This window comes from Chenopodium album, chromosome 21, assembly GCF_948465745.1.
Source record: "Chenopodium album chromosome 21, dcCheAlbu1.1, whole genome shotgun sequence".
NCBI lineage: Eukaryota > Viridiplantae > Streptophyta > Magnoliopsida > Caryophyllales > Amaranthaceae > Chenopodium > Chenopodium album.
Window position 1 is genome coordinate 34787652 of NC_137854.1, and position 21973 is coordinate 34809624.

At 33.7% G+C, this 21973-nt stretch overlaps 6 non-coding genes and 1 pseudogene across 6 annotated transcripts; 3 read left to right on the forward strand and 4 right to left on the reverse strand.

Moving 5' to 3' along the window:
• Window positions 1–6630: 6630 nt before the first annotated feature.
• LOC145603175 (U6 spliceosomal RNA) lies at window positions 6631–6733 on the forward strand. The gene has a single exon (XR_014104708.1). It is a non-coding gene; the product is annotated as a U6 spliceosomal RNA (small nuclear RNA).
• Window positions 6734–7959: 1226 nt separating this feature from the next.
• On the forward strand, window positions 7960–8064 carry LOC145603179 (U6 spliceosomal RNA). Its single transcript, XR_014104712.1, has one exon. It is a non-coding gene; the product is annotated as a U6 spliceosomal RNA (small nuclear RNA).
• A 4274-nt stretch (window positions 8065–12338) lies between these two features.
• LOC145603345 (U5 spliceosomal RNA) lies at window positions 12339–12454 on the reverse strand. Its single transcript, XR_014104851.1, has one exon. It is a non-coding gene; the product is annotated as a U5 spliceosomal RNA (small nuclear RNA).
• Window positions 12455–13652: 1198 nt separating this feature from the next.
• On the reverse strand, window positions 13653–13815 carry LOC145603205 (U1 spliceosomal RNA). Its single transcript, XR_014104736.1, has one exon. It is a non-coding gene; the product is annotated as a U1 spliceosomal RNA (small nuclear RNA).
• A 6003-nt stretch (window positions 13816–19818) lies between these two features.
• LOC145603183 (U6 spliceosomal RNA) lies at window positions 19819–19914 on the forward strand (annotated as a pseudogene).
• Window positions 19915–20802: 888 nt separating this feature from the next.
• Window positions 20803–20919, reverse strand: LOC145603344 (U5 spliceosomal RNA). The gene has a single exon (XR_014104850.1). It is a non-coding gene; the product is annotated as a U5 spliceosomal RNA (small nuclear RNA).
• A 700-nt stretch (window positions 20920–21619) lies between these two features.
• Window positions 21620–21782, reverse strand: LOC145603274 (U1 spliceosomal RNA). The gene has a single exon (XR_014104792.1). It is a non-coding gene; the product is annotated as a U1 spliceosomal RNA (small nuclear RNA).
• Window positions 21783–21973: the final 191 nt, after the last annotated feature.

The following is a 21973-nucleotide window of genomic DNA, read 5'->3' on the forward strand; positions in this document are numbered from 1 at the left end:
ACGAACAACAACCACACCAAGCTGCTATTCCAACGAAGCTACACCTAACAACAATAGCAAAGCATCGAAGCCAATTGGTCTTAAGTGCATCCTCATGCACCTAAGATAGGTGCAAAAAGGGAAGGTCCAAAACACGCGGCCCAAATTAATAACCCATACAACATATCCGCTATCCACCAAAATCAACACTACGCTCTACAAAATGAACATTTAGTAAAAAAATATGAACATGAAAAAAAAATGAACATTTAAATAAAAAATGAACCCGTAAAAAAATGAACATGTAATACTTATAATGCGTATGTTTCATAATTATATTATTTTTTATTTCTTCAAATTTTTATGTTCATAATTAAATGCATTATATTCATAATAATATTTTATATGTTCATATATAATTTCATATATTCATAATGTAAATATGTGTTGTTCATGAAATATTAATTAAATCTGTTTATGCATATTCTTTCTTAAATGCTTATGTTCATATTTTTATACGTATATGTTCACATTTTAAATGCTTATATTCACTTTAAAAAAACCAATGCTTACGTTCATATTTTGAAATGTTATGTTCACTTTCTGAAATGCATAATTTCATATTTTTTATGCCTATGTTCACTTTCTGAAAAGTTAATGTTCACATTTAAGGGAACTTATGCATATGTTCATATTTTGCATGATTATGTTCATTGATAAAAAAGAAATGTAGAAAATCAGATAAAATTCAATTCATTAGAATTAAGAAAATCATATACTACCTCCGTTAACATTTAGTTGCAACTTTGGAATATTTTAGGTCTCTCAAATAATACGCCAAAGTTGCAACTAAATGTTAACGGAGGTAATATAATCTAATCAATCGAACTTAATCACGAAGTCACCACATAAGAAATCGAAAATCACACATCACACATTTTTATGCCTATGTTCACTTTCTGAAAAGCTATTGTTTATATTTTTTATGCCTATGTTCACTATCCCAAAAGCTAATGTTCATATTGTGCTGTTGTTACACTTATTTCTAGGTGCATGAGTGTGCACCTAAGAATACGGGTAACGAAGCAACCCACAAGGTTCATTCTAGCAGTTTCAGCCCACAAAAATAGCCCAAATAAGAATTTGCGTAAGACAATAACGAATGAGGAAGTATAATTACATGATGATAAGTGTCATATACAACTGGTTTAGCAGGTTACAAGTTTTTTGTATGGTTCAAAGATGTATTTTTTAATAAATCCTTAAGGAAAAAAAAAAGAGTCATGGTCCCTCAACTTTTGCTGACTAGGCTAGGTTCCTCAACTTTGGGTTGACAAACACCAAATAAGGTGGCTGAGGGACTAAAAGTGCACAAAATAGTTCAGAGGGACTAAAAGTGCACAAAATAGTTCAGATGGAGTAAAAGTAGGGCTGAGCAAAACTACCCGAAAAATCGAAAACCCGAAAACCCGTTCCGTTACTGTTCCGAAAATTAGGGTACCCGATCCAATAACCATAACGGTTCGGGTACCTATTCCGATAATTTGTTATCGGGTATGGTTTTTGGGTATCATTTTAAAATTAACGATTACCCGTTCTGATCCGATAAGCAATTATTTTGTTTTTTTCCTACTTAAATCTATTTTTTCAATATTTATACTCTTACTATACTTCATAATCACTATATAATATCAATAATTAGTAATATTATTAATAATTTGATCAAGATCATGTGGTATTGTTGTTAATTAGTGTTAAAAAAATATCATAATAACTAATTTTTTAAGTTTAATTATCACTATTGGATACTTTATTGAGTACCCGATAACCGATCCGAAAATCCGGATACTCGAAGTCCGAATACCCGAACTTATCGGTTCGGATTATGGATATCACTTTTAGTGATATTGGTTATCGGGTACCCGAACCGTTACTACTATTGGTACGGGTACCCGTCCCTTGCTCACCCCTTGTAAAAGTGCACAAAAACAATAGTTAAGGGACTGAATTTGGTCATTACTCCCAAACGCAGCCTAAACAGTAAACCCAATTTAGTCATTCACTCATTTGACTTTGGCTTGTAAAATCACCCGCCTTTTTATTTTTCCTTACACGCATAACCTCCTAAATTCATGAGTGTGCTGTTGCACTGATAAGACTAGACAACACTCCGTAGTTGCTGCGTCACCCTGCTAGAAAAGCTTGATCACCCTCAAAATGACCAAAATCACTCTTATACTTCTTGCAATTGAAATGGGTAAATGTAAATCACAATTTTACATCAATAAATTTTGTTTGCTTGTTCATTTCATTTTATTAATTTTTGGGATTATTTTTGGTGATTTTCAGCATCCCTTCCATTTCATCAAGCATTTGGGGTTCAGGTAATCTACCGTCTTTTTGTTTACCTAATTTTCTTCGTTTATCAAATAGTATAATTTTCAACATTATTATGTATTTTTTTTTTTTTTTTGTATGATTTTGAGTTTTCCCTTTTATTTTTCTTATTTCCTACATTTTTGGTCCTTTTTCCTAAAAGTTAATTATAAAAAAAAAAAAAGGTATGGCCTTTTATTGAGCACACTAAATTAATAAGAACGATTCTTGGTGATTAATCTTTTTTAATGAGATCTGTGAAAAGTAAACCGCTATTTGAATTGCTGAAGATGGAATTTTGATTTTAATTTTAATTATTGAAATAATAAAGTAAAAATAAACTTTCTTCCTCCATTTGATTATAAAATATTTTACATTGGTTTTATCATCTATGTTGATAAAACCCTAGTAAAACAATATGCAATAAACTACAGGATGTTTTAAAATTATAATTTGACTATAGCATTTCTTAGAGTTACCTAATAACTCACCGATACAAAATTGTGTACGGTCATGCAATTCGCTACCTAGTTGGCTAGTAATGTTAAATTATGCCAAAATGTACCAAAATCACGTATTGATTCACCTTTCTCGGTTCGCGTTACGTGGGGGGATTGTGTTATAAGGTTATGGACTATGGTACCGTTTCCAATATTCTTATTTTGATGTTTGGAGATGAGCTTATAATTTTAACAAGTGAGATTGGAAATGGGTTTGTGATGTTAAAATGTTAAATTGGGAATTCATCAGCTATTTTGTACAGTAAAGGAAGAGCTAACTAGCTTAGCATTAATTTGATTCTCTGTCAAATAAGTCTCCACTGATCCACTCTTAAGATAATTTTGGGCTTGGCAATGGCTTTTTTTTTTATTCAAAGGAGGACAAGCCTAAAGGAAAGAAAATGAAAAAACAAAAAAAATAAACGAAAGCTACCTACGGAGGGACTAAGCGTGGTATAGCCACGCCCCTAGAATCCTCCTCTAAAATACAACCTAACTCAACCGGAACATTTTAAATATACTCCAAGGGTTGGCAATGGCTATGTTGTACAAGTACTCCCTCTGTGTTTTTTTAAGTGATACATATTGACCGGCACATAGTTTTAGGCAATTTAATTGACTTGAATAAAATAAGAGGTAAGTGGGGTAGTGGAGTATTAAAAAATTGTTAAAGAAAGATAGTGGGGTTAATAGTTTATTGAAAAGTAATTTATGTGAGAGGAAAGATATACAAGTAATAAAAAAGTAGTAGTGGGTTTGGGTGGGGACCATGAGAGGAGAGAGATATAATATTTTAATGTATTGTTTTGCCAAAAAAGAAAATGTATCACTTAAAAAAACACGGCCGGAAATGGAAAATGTATCACTTAAAAAAACACGGAGGGAGTATGTATTATGTATGTCAATCACTTTTCAGGTCTTCAATATTTTAAAGTTTATAATTGTTCTTATGCAAGTTGGAGTGTTTAGTATGTTGCACGGGTTCTCAAAATGAATAATAAACATGTGACATTAAGGTGCGCCCCTTCTAGAAGTATAATGTTGCCTTGGCCCTTGGATGTAATGAGGTTCTTATATTTGGTTGTAATGTATAGGGCTTTGTTAATCAGGCCTTACTTTTATCGGAACTTGCTTTGTACTACTATCAGACTGTGTATGATCTTTGTTGATTGGACCTTTTACTTTATTTCAAATCCTCATGTTGAGTCCTCGACACTCTAACATGGGTATGGAGCTATGAACTTTTACTTCTCTTTGGATAAAGACATGGAAATATATCATTATAGTCTGACGCTTGACACGTTCTCATATAGTCATATAACTCATATCTGGTACGGGTTCTTGAGTATGAGTTATATTGAGTATGAGTTATATTGAGTAGTGTGTTGATGGTTTTTGCAGAAGATATTCATATTTGATAAAGAAAGTAGTTATTCTGTAACAATTAAGCATTTTCACTCCTCTGGCTTATCTGCTAATGCATTACTCCGTCTCCCCAACTCTCTTAAAATTGGATTGACTCTGATAGAGAATATTCATATATCAAGCTGCCAACATCTTGTTGAGTGCAACGGCTGAGAAGATATCCTTAATCGGCTTAATCTACTTTCTTCAAACCTTTGTCAGTAGCTGTATATTTATACAGATGAGGTTACTGGGTCCTAGATGTGATTGCTATTCTGTTACCGCTATAATGTGTGAGGGTCATATGCCATTTGTTAAATGTCAAACTAATGCCTCATCAGACTGATCTTCTCAGAAGAATGTGAATTTAATGCGTTACAGGGTAGAAAAGAGTGCTTGTAAAATCTTGCCTATTAACATAGAGCTATTCCCATTGTGCATCAGAAGTTGTCAGAGTTACCACCTCAAAGATCAGTTTTAATGGTTGGCGTTAGTTATTCAATAATTGTCACTTGTGATATGCTGATTAGGGGTCCACTACAGGGTTTGATAATTTCATATACCTTGGCTATGTATTTGTTGTTAGTGTTGTTAAGCTGATAGAGAGTTTTCTCACACAGTTACACTGTATGTGAAATTCAGTCTTGTATGTAAAACATATATCAGTACATACAGAGATTTGTCTCCTTTTGTGGTTGAACTATAGGGTCTTGTATTGACACATTCCTGTTGATATTTTTGCATGGCTTGGTTCTGATTTCAGGCTCTGAAAAGCGTTTCAAGCAATGTGCTTAAGATATTTGGTCGATCCTGAACTGAATTTGGTGTGGCATCTTCCACAAAGAACTTCCGACTTCTGTGCCTTGAACAGGTAAAAGGGCTAATCACTCCGAACTTGTCATGGTAATTGCCAGAATCCTTTGTTAGTATAGAAATGAACTATTTTACTGAAATTCTGTCCAATTTTGGTGCATCAAGTGCTGAATTTCGCAGACTACTAAAGATGATTCAAATTTCATTTGCAGTTTTACATGACTTAGTGTTAAACTAGGAGAGTTGCATTAATGTATTTCCTGCTGGTAAATGGTCAGAGAATGTTCATATTCCTTTTGGGCTCTCCTAATTTAGGTAAAGGCACCTTAGCCGACCGATTATATGAGTAAAAGTTGGAATGAGAAGCAAGCTGTGAAGAAGGATCCTTTATTTTATTTTATTTTATTATTTTTTTTTTGAATTTTTTTTTTTATACAAAAAATGTCTAGTGACTATCAGATTATTGGAAATGTTTTGTGGTTACCAGTTGCACTTGTTGGAAAATGTTTGATTTGGAGTGCAGGAAGCTTACTTAGTAAACGAGTCAGACTATTGTGATTTCTTACTTATACTAATATGGGATGACAACAATCTTGATGAGGAAATGAGTCCATAACAATTTCCATGACATAAAATTTCTACTGCATCAAGTATAAGATAGAAAGACAATAATGTAACTGCTTGAATGACTGAAAGCTAGCAATGTCAAAGTAGCTAGCTATGTTACTCTTTGGGCTTGGATGAAGTGTCAAAATAGACACGGGTGTCCAAGCATCGGACTCGCCCAATTTCTTGAAAAAAGTTGTGTTTTTAGCTAAAAATGAAGTGTCCAAGTGTCGGTGTCGGTGTTGGTGTCTGACACTTGTCGTGTCGACACAGACACGTGAGGTAAATGAAAGAGTCCGAGTAACATTACTAGCTAGGAAATTTTTTATTAGGGTCCTTTTTTTTCAGAAAGTTAATTCTCTTTGCCTTGCTTGGCTTGGGTTCTTTGATTCATTTGAACTGGATCTGTAATGATATCTGCCATAGTTTTCTGATTACTTTGTGTGTAAAAGGTCAAATGATGACGAACCCTTCAATGTTAGTAATGCCGAAGTCATTTGATATGTAGGAAGGAGACCGTTAAACTAATATTTCTTTGATTTTGATTTTTTGGTGAAGAGTTCTATCGCTATCTTGTTTTATCAATTACTCATGTCTACTGATGATAAACTTATTTTAATTTGATGTTTTAACGAAGAGTTCAAGAATTCAAGTTCAACTCTTGCCATACATCTGTGACTGATGATGTCAAAACTCATTAACCAACTTGACAAAAAAGTAACCTTTGAATTTGTGTTTGCACCATGAATATCTGAAATCTATTTGACGTTATGATCGTCAGGTTGTAGGTCCTTAGTACAGATTTTTAGAGATGTTTTCGTACAGTTGACTAATTGAGCTGCAGTAATTCAGGTTTCAGGATACCTTTGAAATATGAGGAATTTTAGTCCCACATCGGTTAATTTATGTATAAACTCTTTCTTTATATTATTGTGTCTTCACCATTAGGATTGTCTCTTCGGAGACATCTGATAAAATTGGAACGATACAGAGAAGATTAGCATGGCCCCTGCGCAAGGATGACACGCACAAATCGAGAAATGGTCCAAATTTTTTTGCCCTTTTCTGCCCTTCCAGTATCAATTTAAAATGTTTATGTTGCTCGTTTCCTTCTTTGTTTTCCTCTCCATTTGTGGGCTGAATTTTGGGGCCTGAATGCCTGATACTTTGCACGATTTGGTTCTGAGTGGTTTCATGCTCTTAGTGTTTAAGCAATGTGCTTGTGATTTTGGTCCATCCTCAACTGAATTTGGTATGGCATCGTCCATAAAAAAACTTTCGATTTCTTTGGCTCAAACAGTCAAATGGCCAATTCTATTGTACTTGTAGTGCCAATATCATTAATTATTATGGAAATGGTCTATTGTACTGAGTTGCTTTTCAGTTTCAATTGCAGGCTTTTGTAGACTAGTAAAAATTATTTGAATTTCATTTGCAGTTTAACTAGGAGAGTTAATTGTCAGGTCGAAGAGTAATCATAATCTTTGGGTTCTCCTTATTTTACTTGAGGCACCTGAGTTGACTGAAGATTCAAGTAAAAGGTGGAATAAGAAGTAAGATATGATATAGTGGATCCGAATCTGGCACCATAAATGCCCGGTATTTTTTTCTTAAATTTTGTAAAAATGAATGTTACATTATTTGAGATCTTTTGTGGTTGCAACTTGTTTGGAGGTCATTGATTATGATACTGGGATTCTTATTGACAGAATAAGTCCATATTCCATAACAATTACAATGACATAAAATATCTACACCATAAGCATAAGATAGAAAGATAATAATTCCTCTTGTGCATCAATGAGAAAGTTAAAAAAATACCAATAAATATATCCCCTTTTCTGAAAGGTTCTATTTTTTTCCTTGCTTGGCTTGGCTCTTGTTTCATGCTACAAAACAATTATAGCTGTATAGGCAATGTTTATGATTTTTGTTCACTATGAACTAGACTTGTAAATGCTTGAAATGCTTATCATTTGATGTATAGGAAGGTGAACTTTGCACTTGATAATCCTTTAATCTGATTGTTTGGCGAGGAGTACCATCTGCTAATACTAATGTTGTCATGCTCATTTTGAAATTTGCCAAAGAAATCAGATATGTAATGACTCAGATGATGATCCAATGAGACCTGGCTGGTGTTTGCATCATGAATTCCTTGTTTGATTTTATGATTGTTATCTCAGTATACCTGTGCTGTATTTTAAATTATTTTAGTCCCACATTGGTTAATTTATAAGGAAGCACTTTCTTTATATTATTCAGTCTTCGCAAGGGGATTGTCTCTTCGGAGACATCTGATAAAATTGGAACGATACAGAGAAGATTAGCATGGCCCCTGCGCAAGGATGACAAGCACAAATCTTTTGAGCTATCTAAAATTAAAAATTGTTTGCCATTGTTTGCTTCCTTACAAGAAGTGATTTAAGGAATAAGAGTAGGGGTTATTTCCCATTTTTATGAAAGGAATTGTTTTTAGCATTGGGAGATTTATTTTTCACCCTTGAAATTGTTTTTCACTTCTTTACATAACAACAAAGGAAAATAGGAAACTTAGTTTCCTAGAACATGTTTTATGCCTAAAAGTTCCCAAAGTGTTTATGTACCTTTGCATTATTTAGGTTTATTCAGCTTAATGATATTTGATATCATTGACTCAATCTATGTTTATTGAAGTAGTTTCAGAATTTAGTATGCAGCTCGTTGACTCTTACAAATTTGGGAGATTATCGCTTGTGATGTGGGGTGTTATGCAGCTAACATGATTATTGAAAGATGTTATATTTTATAATCAGGCTATGGAATCCTTTATTTACTTAGCATGCTCTTGTACAGGACCAAACAACAATCCAAGTACAAATCACTCCAAGACAAAATCTACGAAGGTTCCAATGTATGCACCCTTACTCCTAGTTGTTACTCCATTCGTTTTCTTTTAATTTACTTTCCTTTTTGAATGCTTTATAATTTACCATAACTTACTCTCATAACTAATACATTTTACATGTCATTTCTTGGTTTTTTTTTTCCTCTCTCCTAAATTTAAATAGATTCCTAGGTAACCTTGAAAATGTAAGTGTGTAATTGAAAAAGAAATAGAGGGAGTATTATGTGGGATAAATTTTAGAAAAATTATTAGAATCAACCTTTTAGAACTTTTTTGTGAGAAATAAGATCTTAAGAAATTTCCAAAAAGTTAAAAGTTTAAAATCTTAAATAATAGGCAAATTTGTCAAAAAAAAAAAACCTTTTAAATGCACCATTTTGCGAAAAAAAACCTTTTAAAAGCTTTATCGTATTAATTAATTTAATTATTAAATTGTTTAGTGAGAGTTAGAGAGTAATTAGAAGATATTAGAGGTTAATCAAGTGAATTAGTGGTACTAGGTTTCTTTGAACAAAATTTTTTTAACTTAGGGTTTTTTTATCGATAAAGCTTTTAAAAGTTTTTTTTTCGCAAAATGGTGCATTTAAAAGATTTTTTTGACAAATTTGCCTAAATAATATTTTTTTTTTGTAAGATAAAACCTTACTATGAATTCCCACGCATGTCCATCACATGACAACCATATTTTCTCTAATTGCACACTTTTTCTTCAATTTTCACTCCTTTTCTCCTCCAAAACTCCATTTTCACTCATCTTCATCTACTCTTACACCATTATACCACCAACCTTTTTATCTTCATTTTCACCTTTTTTCATCTCTTCCAAAGTTTTAGCCATTAAAAGATGCATTTACTCTTCACAATTCCTCTGCAACAATCGTCTCTTTCCAATCCATATCTCTTTAGCTGCAATACCAACTCTGTTAACTACAAGAATTTCCACAAACTCCAAATTTTTTGCTCCAAATGCTAATATTTTTTTCAATTCACCTATAGTATTGGCTTTATAATATACAAGGATTCACTGTATGCCACTGATCTTATCCAGAATATTGAGAGGGACCTTCGATTTCAAGGCATTATCTTCATAAACCTTAATTTTTAAAAAATTGAGAACTATCATTAATGGTAGGAAGGCGGTAAGAGCTAGCAGAGTGGGGCTTCCCATAAAAAAAAAAACAAATAAAATAAAATAAGAAAACTCATCTAAATTCTCCTGATTGCTTGATAATCGTGGTGAATTATGGGAAGATTTATATCATTGTAATGATGATAAAAATAAATGACATTGTAATGAGGGAAAAATCGAGGTGAAATTGATGAAGGAGAGTTAAAAGATTGGCTAATGCAAGTGTAGTGAAGATGATGAGGAGGAGGAGATGATGATTTAAAAGAGAAGAAGAAGAGGAAGAGGAAGAGGAAGAGGAAGATAGAGGAAAATAGAGGCATGTCACTTCCACGTGAGAGTCAATGTCAGAAAATGAAGGTTTCATCTTAAAAAAAAATTTGTCAACGGTTTTAATTTGCCAAAAAAAAACAAGGTTGTTTACGATGATTTTTCCTAATTTTTATTCCATTTGTTCAAGATGGAAGTTTGACATGCTCTAGACTTACGTTAACTTACCCTTAATATGATATTAATTTGTGATAAATCTATCTTCATTTGTTCACCAAAGATATTATCATCACTAAGTATATTGTTAATGCATTATCTGTTACTGTAAAATACTTCAGACATCAGAATAATAGTACTCCCTCCGTTCCCTAATGTTTTTTACGTTTGGAATTATGCGCGGTAATTAAGAAATTGTGTAAAGTTGGGGCATATTGGAATATTTCAATGATTGAAAGTACAAATTTATTGAAAAATACAATGTTGAGCATGTGGAGTGGAGAAATTAGAGGAGAGAGGAGAGAGAAAGTAATAATAAGTGTTGAAAAACTATTAAAATAGTACAAAAAGTAACATAGCACATGGAAAAGTAAGGACTTTTGAGTAATAAAATTGTAAAACAAGGGTAATTTAGTCCAAATTTTATGACCAAAATAGGAAAGATACTAAATGTAAAGAATAAAAATGAACACCCTAAATGGAAACGTAAAAAACATTTAGGAACGGAGGGAGTACTAAGTTCCAAACTCTTAATTGTTTATAAAAAAAAAAAGCTCCAAACTCTTAATTAAGGAGGGATGTACCACATCGAAAAGAAGCGACGAGGGTATGACAACTTCAGGAAATAAAAGGAAGGAATTGAGACCAAGCAAATCATACCTTTCTCGCCTGGCGCACCCCACCAATAATCAGCTCAAAAGTTTCTCAGAATCTCTTCTATTTCTATAGTGAATAGTTCTAAAATAATGTGTTAATGTATCTTAGCTAGGAAAAGAAAACATATCTCCTTAGATTTTGTGGTTTCCTTATTTTAAAAGAGGAATGAAACTTTTTGGACTGAGAATTAAAATTATCTATACAATGTATCCTCTAATATCCCATGCATGCAATTGTTCGCAATGTACAATTCATGATTTAAAAAAAAATAGTTACAACAATTAGGCACGTGAATTCAATAAAGAAATTTGCACATGCACTTGGGCTTGTAGAAGCTCCTTAAGGAATATTCAAAATGTTATGTATGTCACTTAATGCGGCTAGAAGATGGTAGTCTTTGACATATAATATCATGTTAATAAGTACTGGTTCTATGCACTAATTAACAAATACTGTCCGGTATTAGTACTGTGTGATTGTGTGAACTGTGTATGAAATACGCCATTGGTTTTTGAATTGGATGCAATGGATTCCTATTGTGTGTCTAGAAATATTACAAATGTATGAGTTTCTCCAGAGTCCATCTTCAGTAAGATTTGGAAAGTGACCTGATTTGCTCTAATTGTTAGTGTTAGAGGAATCGTTGAATTGTTGATGCTGGCATGAACAAGAAAAAAAAGATTTGTCAGCTTTTCAGTAGAATATTGTTTTTCCTGACTAACGGAACGTTTACTTCTACAAGCACCACTGAGGTTGTCATTAGAACTTTAGCTTCACATGTTCAACTGCAGTCTGGAGATCTGGTTCTTTTGGTGCTATGTTTGCTACTATGCTCTTCAATTTTTCTACTTTCATTATATTTAGCTTTATTGGAATATAGAAACCTAGCTGCTGTGAGCCTGTGAAAGATTTATGTGAAGCTACGGGCTTAATACATTAATTTCTAGTGAATGCAGTACTTACAATGAGACTTGTATGAGGCTCACAACCAGAAAGAATAGCCTGACACCTGCACAAAATTGATGCCAACTTGAAATATTGTCTAAACTCTAAACATTTCTCCCTCGTCTCTATTTCTCCACTTTTTGGGGCTTTCTGCTCCTTTTGGCAGGTTTTGTTCTCTTTTTGTAGTCTGTTTCTTGTAGCTCTGCCACTAATAATTTAGTAATCTAAACCCAGATATGGAGTGCTTATATTGTCCTGAGTTGCGGCGTGTGCTAGATACCTGCACCAGAGTGCCACGATGTCTCAGGGACTTCTGCAAGGTACTATAAATTTTAGTAACTTTATGCTTATAAACATCTACAGAAGTTCATTTATTTTACTCTGATTAAGTTGTTGGAGACTTGGAGTTGGTGCTGGCATTAAGTTTCAGGTTATAATGTTATAAAAAAAAGTTATGCAAGGTTATGAATCTTATGATGTTACATTGTTATTATAAACTTGGAAGTGAGTACAACAGCTGTTGGCTTGTGGTATATAAACTTGCACTTGTTATTATGGGAGCTCCTTTTAAGGAACTCCCTCCAAAAATAAACGTATGCCACTGAATGCAGCGAGCACACGGTATTCTTTAGTAAAAGGCGAAAGAATAGTTCGCTCTGTGCTCACTGCGTGGCTGCGTGATGAATGCTGTAACAGGCTTTGTTATTTATACTGCGAAGTCCGGGCTTAGAATTTCTTCCTTTACTGATGTGGGATGGTTGTGTTGGTCCTTTACATGCTTTCTGTCGTAAGGGGAGTGTGATTCTACTGAGACACAATGTCATTTACTGGCTGTTGCTTCCTCAGTATGTCTGTATCTCTTGGTTTTACATTTGACTATTTGAGTTTCAGCAAAATATGAATTTGAAATACCGTTCGGCCATGGGAACTTAAAGTAAAAGATGGTGGATATATAGATTTCTTTAGTCCTCTGGATATCAATTGTAAATTCTCTACTTGACTGCCAGAATTTGTTCATTCTGTGTTGAAAATATTGACACCCTGGAGGTTCAAGATGATGTAATTTAATAATTGATTCCCAATTATCGTATGTGTGAGAAACATTATAACATCGTTTTACAACGTTAGTGTTAATTTGCTGGGACTGTAAGAATTTCTCTCCAATGTACTCGGTTTAGATCCTTTGGCTTAACTTTTAACCGGAATTCATATACCTTTATTCAAAAAACCGTCAATTTACCTTTTGCTGTTTTGCATAAGTTTTAACCAGAATTCCTATACCCTTTATTCAATGATCCGTCAATCTAGTATACCACTTATGCAATAACTACTCAGTGAAGCTTGTTCTACTTATGCTGTTCTGCATTAACTCAATTTTGCTTCTTCCAATATTCAATGTTGCTTTTTTTTTAATTTTTTTATTATTATTATTACTAACTGAATTAGATTTTTCATTGACTTTCACATTGTTGAACCCTTGCCAAACAGGTGGTAGATTTTGATCAATTCCGACTGCGTCTATGGTTGTGTTAGATAAAATGCCTTTGATGTAAGTTTTACTATTTTTTTCCCTTTGTTATTTTTGTATATATACACATTCCATATAAATCTATATACTACTCCCTCCGGTTTTTTTTTAATATTTGCATCACTTTCCTTTTTGGGGTGTTTTTTTAAATACATCACTTCTATATTTGGTAACTTTATATTATATTTTATCATTTCTCTTTCTTACTTTAAACCCCACTCAACTTTATCATTTCTCTCTCTTTCATGGTCCCCATCTTACTTATATTATAATAATTAACTTTGTGAAATCTAAAGTGATGCATATAAAAAAAAAACAAAAAGAAGTAGTTAAACTGTAAATTGTATAGGGGCCGCGCGAACGCAGGCCCCCACTATCACAAATTATGACGTACACTCTTCCTCTTGGGAAGATGTTAGGCAGGCACCCCTCCTTAATGTGCAATGGAGGCCACCAGCCTAGGCCATGGGCCTTCTTGATCGCCCATTGACCCCGTCCAGGTAAGTAATTTGTGTAGACATACTCAGTTTTATTTTATATTCATCTCTAATGTACTCCCCTTACTATTTAGTTGATGTGGGACAATATCCGACATTGCCAAACGACTTTCATCTTTTATATGTAGTGAATGAAATTATGAAATTGTTCATGTATGCATGTTAGCATCAGTATCACAGATCTTTTACTGAACACTGAAGATGGAATATTAGAACAAGAAATACCTCATAATTGAGCAAACTATGAATAGTAGTTGTGTCCCAAAAAAAACCAACTATGGAGTACATAACTATCGTTAGTTCAAATTTGGAGATTATGTGCCCTATATATAGATGAATGAAACGCATCAACTTGTATTTATATCAGTTATCAGTCTTATTCACCTCTATATTGTGAAGGCAGGGCTTTAAGGATGAGGGGTCTGGCAGTGTAAACTGCATATAGATGGTTTGTTTCTATCTATCTTGCTGATGAGTAACTCTAATTTATTTGAAGGGGGAGGTTTAATACTGCATTTGACCTCAGACCTATTAATAAATATTAGTATCAAAAGACTTGTACTGTTAAATCTACAAGACAGCTAAATGCATTTGATCTCTGCCTCATACCTTTGCATAATCAATAGTGCTTGAATTCTTTTGTCGGTGAAAGGGTGAACCAAGCAGGATTGTGTCAACTAAAATAAACCCAAAGCTCATGATACAATGTTATTCTCTCTTTCAAGAGTTGGTATGAGGACTTTACATTGTGAGAAGAATGACAATTTGAGCCTTTGAGGCAATGCAAGGGTGTTAGCTGTGTTATAGAGTCAAAACTCATTCTTGGTACTTTATGGACATCTTTATTGGTGTCTTATGGTTTCAAACCTACTTATATGACGCCAAGAGTCATTCAACACATTTAGTTCATTTTTTGAACAAATGTCAAAAACTAACCCGAAATCATGTATTATATCCTTCAATTTTGGTCAATTTTCCATTTATTTTGACCCGGAAATAAAAATTTCCGAGATACTTACCATGGACCCAAATACACTCCGGGAGTCTATTTGGGTGGGTGCAACCATCCAAAATGCCTTTAAACGATGAATTTACCCATTTGCACCTTGCACCGATTTCGTGAACTCAAGCCTACCACAGACATTTATAACAACATATAATGGTCATATATGGTTCCAAACGACATTATATGACCCTAAGATGTATCCCTTAGGATCTCAACACTTTTCGCCACGAGGCCCCGTAATCTCCAAAATTCCTCAAAAAATGTGGATAATAGCCTTCAATTTAGGAATTTTTAAACCTTTTTTTCGCCCGGAAATAAAGATTGTCGAGATGTTTACCATGGTCCCTAATATTCTTCGGGAGCCTATTTGGGTGGATAAAACCATCTAATATGCCACTAAACAGTCAATTTACCCGATTACAACTTGGCCAATTTCATAAAATCAAGCTACACCACTTACATTTATGACAACATATAATGGTCATATATGGTTCCAAACGTCATTATATGACCCTGAGATTTATCCCCTACCATCTCAAGTCTTTCCGATACCGATACCGGATCCCGAAACCTCCAAAATTCCTCAAATAACATGGATAATAGCCTTCAATTTTGACAATTTTAGACTTTTTTTTGAGCCGAAAATAAAAATTATTGGGATGATTACCATGGACCCTAATACCCTCTGGGAGTCCATTTAGGTGGGTGGAACCATCCAATTTGCCTTTAAGCATCCAATTTAACCATTTTTCGTTTCGTATTAGTTTTTGACATTTTTTCAAAAATGAACTGAATGTGTTGGATGACTCTTGGGGTCATGTAAGGAGGTTTGAAACTATAAGAAAACGATAAAAATGTCCATAAAATACCAAGAATGAGTTTTACATCCCATATTATATAAGAGGAGGATGGGTCTTACATCCCATATTTTCCCTTATTAGGCTTTTTTCGAGGTTCTTGACCGGGACCGTGAATATGGCGATTGACCCCAAAACAGGGTGATAAAGGGACAGTTTGGGTTGTTGGTGATTGTTTACATGAGATAAGATATGATACTTACATTACAAACATGAATAATTTGTTCAAATATATCAATCACATCACATCAAATCAACTAACACACAGTAACATGGTTATTCATAGTTACTATATAATTTGCTCATTTCCATTACTATTGTCAAATCACATCACAATTACCCTTAAACATCACATCACTATTTTACCCATATTGCATAACTTATATTGCATAATCATACTTTTATGACATCACTATTGTCGAGTCACGGCATATTATGACATTGCATCTTTAAAAATTTACTTTCATGACATCATTATAGTCAAGTCACATTACTTCATATATATTTTCATGACATTATTATAGTCAAGTCACATCACTTCCGTATACTTATATGTCATCATTATAAACATATGACATCATTATAGTTAAGTCACTTCACATTATTACACTTATATGACATCACTATAAATCATGAATTTCAAAATAGAATCAAAACTCATTTTTGGTACTGTATGGACATCTTTATCGGTGTCTTATAGTTTCAAACCTCCTTGTATGAACCCAAGAGTCATCCAACTCATTCAGTTCATTTTTTGAGAAAATGTCAAAAACTAACCCGAAATCGTGTATTATAGCCTTCAATTTTGGCCATTTTTCCACTTATTTTAACCCGTAAATAAAAATTGCCAAGATGCTTATCATGGATCCAAATACACCCCGGGAGTCTATTTAGGTGGGTGCAACCATCCAATATGCCTTTAAAGGGTTAATTTACCCGTTTGCACCTTGTACCGATTTCATGAACTCAAGCCTACCATGGACATTTATGACAACATATAATGGTCATATATGGTTCCAAACAGCATTATATGAGCATTATATGACCTTGAGATGTATCCTTAGGATCTCACCACTTTTCGCCACCGGGCCTCGTAACCTTCAAAAAAATTCCTCAAAATGCGTGGTTAATAGCCTTCAATTTAGGAAATTTTGACCTTTTTTGCAGAGATATTTATTATGGTCCCTAATATCCTCCGGGAGCCCATTTGGGTGAACAAAACCATCCAATATGCCTTTAAACCGTCAATTTACTTGATTACAACTTGCACTCTACACCACGGAAATTTATGGCAACATATAATGGTCATATATGGTTCCAAACGTCATTATATGACCCTGAGATGGTAACCCATCTCAAGTCATTCCGATACCGAATCTCGAAACTTCCAAAATTCCTCAAATAACGTGGATTAGCCTTTGATTTTGACAGTTTTAGACTTTTTTGGGCCGGAATTAAAAATTGTCGAGATGATTACTATGGACCCTAATACTCTTCGGGAGTCCGTGGGGGTGGGTGGAACCATCCAATTTGTCTTTAAGCATCCAATTTAACCATTTTCGTTTCGAATTAGTTTTTGACATTTTTTCAAAAAATGAACTTAATGTTTTGGATGACTCCTAGGGATTGGGGTCATATAAGGAAGTTTAAAACCATAAGACAACGATAAAGATGTCCATAAATTACCAAGAATGAGTTTTACATCCCATATTAAATAAGAGGAGGATGGGTCTTTAACATTTTTTAGATCCCATATTTTCCCTTATTGTGCTTTTTTCGAGGTTCCTAACCGGGACCGAGAATATGGTGATTGACCCCAAAACAGGGTGATTACTGATTAGGGGACAATTATAGTTGTTGGTGATTGTTTACATGAGATATAATATGATACTTACATTACAAACATGAATAGTTTTTTCAAATATATCAATCACATCACATCATATCAAATAACACACAGTAACATGATTATTCATAGTTACTATTGTCAAATCAATTATCATATCATATAATTTGTTCATTTTCATTACTATTGTCAAATCACATCACAATTGCCCTTAAACATCACATTACTATTTTACCCATATTGTATCACTTATATAGCATAATTATACTTTTATGACATCACTATTGTCAAGTCACGTTAGATTATGACGTCACATCATTATAATTATACTTTCATTACATCATTATAGTGAAGTCACATCACTTCATATACACTTTCATGACATCATTATAGTCAAGTCACATCACTTCAATGTACTTATATGCCATTATTATAAATTTATGACATCGTTATAGTCAAGTCACATCACTTCTATATACTTATACGACATCATGATAAATATATATGATCATTATATTCAAGTCACATCACATTATTACACTTATATGACATCACTATATTTCATGAATTTTAAAATAGAGTCAAAACTCATTCTTGGTACTTTATGGACATCTTTATCGGTGTCTTATGGTTTCAAACCTCCTTATATGACCTCAAAAATCATCCAACACATTCATTTAATTTTTTTGAAAAAATGTCAAAAACTAACCTGAAATCGCGTATTATAGCCTTCAATTTTGGCCAATATTTCACTTATTTTGACCCGCAAATAAAAATTTCCAAGATACTTACCATGGACCCAAATGCACCCCGGGAGTCTATTTGGGTGGGTGCAACCATCCAATATGCCTTTAAACGATGAATTTACCCGTTTGCACCTTGCACCGATTTCGTGAACTCAAGTCTACCACAGACATTTATAACAATATATAATGGTCATATATGGTTCCAAACGGCATTATATGACCCTAAGATGTATCCCTTAGGATCTCAACCCTTTTCGCCACTGGGCCCCGTAACCACCAAAATTTCTCAAAAAACGTGGATAATAGCCTTCAATTTTGGAATTTTTAAACCTTTTTTTCGCCCGGAAATAAAGATTGCCTAGATTTTTATTATGGTCCCTAATACCCTCCGGGAGCCCATTTGGGTGGATAAAATCATCCAATATGCCTTTAAATAGTCAATCTTCCCGATTACAACTTGCATTGATTTCATAAAATCAAGCTACACCACGGACATTTATGACAACATATAATGGTCATTTATGGTTCCAAACGTCATTATATGACCCCGAGATGTATCCCTACCATCTCAGGTCTTTCCGGTACCGGATCCCGAAACCTCCAAAATTCCTCAAATAACGTGGATTATAGATTTCAATTTTGACAATTTTAGACTTTTTTTACCATGGACCCTAATAGATTTAACCATTTTTGTTTCGAATTAGTTTTTGAAATTTTTTCAAAAAATGAACTGAATGAGTTACTCCTGGGTCATATAAGGAGGTTTGAAACCATAAGACAACGATAAAGATCTCCATAAAATACCAACAATGAGTTTTGATTCTATTTTGAAATTCATGAAAGAGGTTTGAAACCATAAGACAACGATAAAGATCTCCATAAAATACCAACAATGAGTTTTGATTTTATTTTGAAATTCATGAAATATAGCGATGTCATATAAGTGTAATAATGTGATGTGACTTGACTATAATGATGTCATATATTTATAATGATTCATATAAGTATATTGAAGTGATGTGACTTAACTATAATGATGTCATAAAAGTATATATAAAGTGATGTGACTTGACTTTAATGATGTCATATTATGTTACAAATTTTTAATGATGTGATGTCCTAATATGACATGACTTGACATTAATGATGTCATAAAAGTATAATTATAGATTAACCTATGTGTGACCAATGGTTTACCCTACTGCTACTAATTAATATTTCAAAGACAGGTTAGCGCTCTCTTATAGAGCAACCTATGCGTAACCAATGGAAAGATTAGATCAATTCATTCTACCTTGCATCTTAACTTCTACTTGAGCTAGAGAGTAAACCACCGGTTGTGTGGAACACCTTGAATAGGTTTTCCTGGAAGTTTTAGTGAGTTATTAACTTGATATATTGTCTTTGGTAGCTTTAGATCTTTTGAGCTTTGCAAAATTTCTAGTTAATCGAAGACTCATTTTGATTTTGAAGCTCTGAATCATAATTCAGCATTCCAAGCCTAAAGATACACACGTTCGTATCTTTGTATGAAGTATTGGCTGCAATACTTTTATCTTTTCTCATTTTCTGAGACATCATATAAATCTGTAATGATGCAGAGAAGATTAGCATGGCCCTTGACCCACATGATTCGAGAAATGGTTCAACAATTGGTCAGATTTTAGTTTTTTTCCTAAAAGCTTCCAGTTTCAGGTATTCATGTGAATATGTGATGCAATTTTCATAATAGAGAATGTAGATAGTGCTGAATTTTATTTTATTTTTGACGAAGTAGATAATGCTCAATGGGTTTGCTAGTTTCTACACTGGTCTTATTGATGCTAACTTGTAGCTAAATGTGTCCATTGTCTGGTATGCTCTTGTTAATCCAAGACATGCAGCCCATTTTTGCGCTCTTGCTCGTGTTTGTCAACTAATTAGATCTGTACAGTATATAGATGATTATTTGCCACATTGATTGGTTTCATTCACATGTAGTTCTTTATAGCCTAAATTATAGGGAGTGCAGTCCCTAAATCAATCCTATTTTTGGGAGTTTCTATTCCCTCTAGCAGCTTAAATCTTTTTTCTGAAGCTTGCTTTTGTGACAACTCTGCCACTTAACAACTTTATTTGTTCTTTAAACTCAGGTTTGATCGTATGAAGTGCTTGAATCGTCATGACATACAAAATTATACTGTATATGGTTTGCAGTTTGCACAAGGATCTGTAGCCCTCTGTACTCTTCTCGAGTGCTAGATACCACAGACAACTGCAAGGTATCAGTACCCTTCTGTTTGCTCCATATGGGTATGGCTATCTTCTTAATTTTTGGTTGAACGAAATTAATGAAAGAACAGCGTGTGTTAAATATAATGGTTGTGAGAGTAAAGTTGGGGTTCCCTAAACCAACAGTAGTATGGAACAAACATTAAGGGTAGAGGGTAACATTTTAGATATAACAAAAAGTTCTTACCCTGATTTGTAATAGAAGCTTAAATTGGAATATCTTCTACACAGTTAGTTGGAAATTTGACAAAAACCTTCACTGGGTTTATTGGAAGTTCCTGATAAGGAACTCCCTCCAAAAATAAACGTATGCCACTGAATGCAGCGAGCACACGGTATTCTTTAGTAAAAGGCGAAAGAATAGTTCGCTCTGTGCTCACTGCATGGCTGCGTAATTTGTAATTTAATCAGGCTTTCTTATTTATACCCTGCAGTCCTTGATAGGAAATTCTTTCCTGAATAATGTGGGAATTTTGCACCTTTTTCTTGTATCTTGTACAAAGTATGGAGTAGAATCCCACAAAACAAGAGATGGCTTTGCTTGCTGTCTCACGGCAGATGATTCTACTGAGACAATGTCATTTGTTGCCTGTTCCATATGTGCCTGAATTTCTTAAGTGTAGATTTGAAAATTTTCTGCAAAATATATGAATAATTTTATGGGGTTAGTTATGATAGACTTCAACCATTCTCCTTGTCAGGCTGAGTTGTCCAATCTTTGTGTTGAAATAACTGAAACCAGAACCTAGAGTTTAAATTAACAAATTAGCTGTTAATCTCCAACTACAGTACATGTGAGAAATGTATTGTCTACACTTTACAGTATTGCTAATATTTAATGAACCCTGAAAAGGTAAGCACTTGTAAATCCAAAAACAACAAACAAAAGTATGAAACTGAAGAGAAATAACAAGAAAGTATTGATTTCATGTTTGATTTTACACTATATATTAGTATATATAATCCAAAACTGTATTCTTATTATTTATTGATTTCATGTTGCTTAATATTGATTCTTGAGTTCTTGTTTCTCCATAATTTAATTAGTTATGTTGTTGCACAGAGTACAAGTTTTAGGAATGGAATTGGTTAGGGGTTGCGCGAGCGCAGACCCCCACTCTCACAAATTATGACGTACACTCTTCCTCTTTGAGAAGATGTTAGGTAAGCATCCCTCACAAAGTGCAATGGAGGCCACCTTCCTAGGCCATGGGCCTTCTTGATCGCCCATTGACCCCGTCCAGGTAAGTATGTTTCTCAATATTCCATGGTTTTCTTATACTTATGTTGTCCTTCTCAATTTAGTATTCCAATGATGCGGGAGTGCGTGACAACAACGAAATATCCTACAATATCGCTATAATTGGAATTGTGGTAGATATCAAGTGTCAAATAAGGTCAACAACTCAACATGTAATCAAAAGATTATTAGTCATATTTTTG